The 4,748-nt window shown below is 43.7% G+C and overlaps 1 protein-coding gene and 1 long non-coding RNA gene across 4 annotated transcripts in view; both read right to left on the bottom strand.

The window, feature by feature from the left end:
• PTTG1 (PTTG1 regulator of sister chromatid separation, securin) overlaps nt 1-4,748 on the bottom strand; it is an 18,491-nt gene that overhangs the window by 7,298 nt on the left and 6,445 nt on the right. The gene's annotated exons all lie outside the window — the stretch shown is intronic.
• Nucleotides 3,645-4,740, bottom strand: LOC109394212 (uncharacterized). The gene is made up of 2 exons (XR_002126413.1): nt 4,548-4,740; nt 3,645-3,787 (listed from the first exon to the last, which is right to left on the bottom strand). It is a non-coding gene; the product is annotated as an uncharacterized LOC109394212 (long non-coding RNA).

A 4,748-nucleotide genomic window follows, 5' to 3' on the forward strand; every position in this document is an offset into this window, starting at 1 on the left:
AAATAAAATGAACAGGACTGAGGCATATTCTAAGCCAAAATTGAATTTTAACCAAAAGTAGCTAGAAAGCTATGGAATCTGTTAAGATGCTGTTAAGCAGCACCCACCACTTAGCAGGGCGGAGAGGTCAACCAAACACCATTGGTAGCAGTTACAGCAGAAAGAAAACCAAGTTCACGTTTCCACCCCGAGGAACTAGACCTTCTCAGTAAACAGGTGGGCAGCGTTGTGAGAAAACACAAACAGGGGAGGAGCAGCTGGCTGCTCGAGAGACAGCTGGACACACGGGCAGACACAGCTCAGTGTGGGAAGTGCGAGAAGTTGACGTGTCTGGGATGAATGGAGCAGACAGGAGGGCGCCTCGCCCCGTCCTGGGGTGTGAGGAAAAGCTCCCTGGAAGATAAGGGTCTCAGTGGAGAGCTAAAAGATGGAAGAGCTTTCCAAAAGCGGACTCCAACGTCATCTCCCACATGGCCTTGGGAGCCACTTTATCCCGAGGGCGGTGGGGCATCATTAAAAACCAAATGAAATGGGGAATGACTGTCTAATGGGCACGGGTTTCTCTTTTGTGGTGACAAAATGTTCTGACATTAGATAGTGGTGATGGTTGTACAACATTGTGAATATACTAAAAGCTACTGAATTGCACACTTTAAAATGGTGAATTTTACCTCAATTAAAAAAAAAAAGAAAAAAAAAAGTAAATGACCCCTGGAAGGAATTTTCAATTCCACCAAGATGGAGTAACAAGCACCCATTTACCCTCCTGCCTGAAACGATACACAGGACAAATATATGAGACAATGGTTTCCAAGAAAATAGGCATCAGGCAACAAAAGACTGATTCCTGAGGAATGGGAAGTAAAGGACATGTGTCCTATGATTGCCACAGAGTGGGGAAAAGGGGAACCCTAAGAGGCCACGGGCCAGGTTGGACTCAGGTGTCCTTTGCCGACCTGGCTACATGGACATAGGAGGGGGAAGTCGGGGTTGAGGGGTGTGATGCAATTGTTTGCGTCCTCACTATGTGGGCACGACTCTCTAGCTGCATCAGAATCCTCAGGTCACTTCCCTTCTTATACCCTTTCCACGGCACCCAGCCCTCCTCAGGCAGGCTCTAAACCCTCGACATCGTTGACAAAGCCATCTGGCCCCTGCTGAACACGCCACTCATTTGTTCCCAGCCCCACTCCTCGCCCAAACCTAAAGAAGAAGAAAAGGCGGTTTTCACTTACCAAGCTGTGTTCTCTCGCCTCCTGGCATGTGTAAACACTGTTCCCTCCAGCCAGAACACTTCTCTTCTGTCTCGGGTCTCCACGCACAGGTTCCTGCCCCAGGAAGCCAGTCCCACCCTTCCTTAGACTGGGCTGGAAAGTGTTCCCCCCACACCTGGCCTTTCCTGGCCCTGCACGCATGTTCCTGCATCATGATAGCATTTCGTGCCATCTCCCTCCCTGGACCGCAGGCACCTGAGAGCTGGGAGTGGGGGTCGGGTGGATACTTAGCCACCGTAGGACTCTAGCCCAGTGCAGCCTCAGTAAACAACTTATGAGCAAGTTCATGGAAAGAACAAAGTAAACTTAGGAATTTCTACCGTGGTATTGACCCTTTCGTGACTTAGTACTGTTGCTCAGAATTCATCAGACAGAGAATATTAACATTAATATTTTGAAAAAGCTTTGAGTTCTCCTGTTGAAAGTTAACTGGAATTTGAAGCCGGAAAAATACCAACAGCTGAGCAAGCTGCAGGGGGCAGGTGGTGAACCTCACATATTGGGTTGTCGGAAAAGCCATGACACATTTTTGCAACGAAAAACAGAAAAAATACGTCATGACTTTTCCGACAACCTAATAGATAAGGGCACCCTTGAGGTCCAATGTAGCAACCGTCTGACTCGAAAGAAACTTGAATCCCAGACTATAACCACCTGGACAGACTACAGCATTCCAAACGGGGCTTTGGGTGAGCTTCCCCGCCCACGCCCCAGCACCTGTAACAAGACAAACCCATTTAGTAAATTGATTACAAACAGCAAAGATCCCCACAGAATGAAAATCATCTGTGTTAATAGAAAATCATCTGTTTCAAGTTCTCCAAGTCTCAAACTTGAAGCACTTTGAAATCTGATTAGCAACAGGTGGAGATGACTCCATGCTCACGTCTGCCCGAGGGCAGTAACTAATCAGTCAAGGACTGACAAGCCGCCTCCCAGCCCGATTCCCTGCACAACAGACCATTTTCCAAAGTTTCCAGCTTTACTGTGAAGTATGAAAGCCATTCAAAACGATGCTCTGCTTTTCAAAGTGGCCCTATTATACCCGAAAATGATATATCTAATACTCGCCCCTAAAGCCAAGCACTCCTAGCCTAATTTTACTTTCTTTTCTTAGAAGTCTTTCTACTGATTGCAGAAATTCAGACTGGTTCAGTTGTTTATACAGGGTAGAGGTTCTCAAGTCAGGACCAATATCAGTACGTGTTCCTAGTATTTCATGCCTAGTATCTTGCAGCTTCCTCAAAAAAACCATGGAAAAGAAAGGGTTCACATTCTAGCTTGACTATAGATACTACAGATTTTTCGGGGGAAATGCTTCCTACATAGCTTAGTATGAAGCAAGGGTGAAATTCAATTGAATACATGGCCCAGGCAAGTCAAGTGAGTTAAGCAGGTGAGGTCAGAGAAGACAAAGAGTTCTCCCTTCCTTCAGGCCGTCACACGTAGGGTCTTGTTGGACCAGAAACCCACACTCCACTTAGAAGGCAGCGAGCACTCCATCGCTGGTCCACCAAGTGTTGAAAACAAGGGCCCCCTACTGCCATATCGGCTTCTCCCAAGGAAGGTCCAAAATCAAACATACATGAAACTTTAAATTTTTAAATGGTGACAACAATTAATTTTTTTAAATAGCCAACCCCCCCCACACCCACACACACACAAAATAAAATAAATTTAAAAATCCCTGTGCAACCATATCCGCTGATATTTTGGTTCCAATCTCAGATTTGGAATCATAATACCAGCTCTATCAATTTCTAGCTCTTGGTATCTCTGGCCTATCAATAAAATTGAGCTTCACTGCCCTCACCTGAAAAATAGGGTCATAAACATGAGACACAATAATGCTTATTTAACACTTGAAAACAATTTTTAACACAGGGTAAGCAAAATTGTTTCCTGTAAGAGTAGATTTGACCATCAGTACATTATCTGCTGTGATTTTCAAAGAACCTAACTGAAAAATCCCAAGGAGGTGGAGTTCTTAGGAGATTTGAGCCTTTCAAATTCTGATTACTGAGTACTGAGTATTAAAGTCATTAGAAACTAAATAGAACCAACAATAAAGAATGCCTAGCATCAGGTACTTAATATGCTAGAAGTGGCTCTTCTAATTAAGAGATCTAGTAACTGTCACTAGTTAACGGCCACAAAAAGACAATAAAGTACACATTGAGGGGTATATGGGTCCAGGGAAAACAGTGGCAGCTTCTAAAACAAGCTTTTAAAACAAACCAAAGGGTGTTAAGGTAGGTAAATTTTTCAAATCAGACAAAACTTCTATCGTCAGATTATAGACTCTGGTCCATTAACACTTCCACTAGTTTTCATACTGTTTTATGCAAATTACAAATAACAACCGCAATATTTAGAGTCTGTTAAGAGTTGCTTTATTAATACATACACACAAGCTGTAAAGCACTAAGAAACTTAAACATCTAAGTCATAACAAACGGGTGGCAATTCAACATCCAGAGTCGACAGAATGCTTGAGGGAGACAGCAACGGATCTAGAAAACAGGAATTTCTTATTCAACATCTGCAAATCCTTGAGTCATTGTCCATCTCAACACAGACATTAGTTATCACTTTTAATCATGAATTGTTTTCCTTTGTTTAATGAATCCATAACCCTCCACCCCCCTCACCCTAACCCCCCCCCCACACACACACACACACTCCCTTCTTGGAATATGACAGTGCTCCCAGAATTAACCTCTATTTGGAAATACATCTTAGTAGTATCTGAAACTCTATTGTTCTTAGAGATCCAAGAAAGAGCCAACAGTATCGCTAATGTAAATTTATAAAATAGTATACGTTATCCCATCAGAACAAATAGAAAACACACTGATGTTGGCTTCTGACCGCCAGTTTGAACCAAGACTTCAAATCTTGTGCAGTGAGAAAGTTTTGTCATTCTACGCTATTGCACAGGTATTAGCTTTGGATACAACTTGCAATTTTTATTCCAAGCAAGTTTACTATACTTCAATTTATAATCTAAGGTGATACATGCTAAATTCAATCTTGTTTTGCTGTATCTAAGACTGTCCGGGTTCCAGAATGACTTGATTTTACCTGGGCACTTGGCACTAAAGAGAAATACCCATCGAGAATAGTTCCCATTATTCTGAAACCGTACCCTGAAGTGTGAAGGATAGAAATTGCTTGTAGGCCAAACTTTTGTACAACTCTGTCCCCACAGGAATGGAAGCGTAATGACATAAACTGTTCGCAGCCCTTGTAGAAGGGCACTTGTTCACTTACTGGACCCCCACGGTGGAAAGGGCATCTTCAGAGGCGAAGGGGGGCCCACGTGTAACAGCTTTTCAAATTCCCTCTCCTCGTCAAGCAGCATGAGAGGCACGCCATTCATGGGGAGCTGTGCGATCTGGTGCTCTTCTGGTAGGTCGAAACTCTCAAAATCTGCCACAAAGGGAAGGTACTCGGTCAGGGCAGCAGTTCTCA

This window comes from Hipposideros armiger, unplaced genomic scaffold (genome assembly GCF_001890085.2).
Source record: "Hipposideros armiger isolate ML-2016 unplaced genomic scaffold, ASM189008v1 scaffold_416, whole genome shotgun sequence".
NCBI classification, from domain to species: Eukaryota; Metazoa; Chordata; class Mammalia; order Chiroptera; family Hipposideridae; genus Hipposideros; species Hipposideros armiger.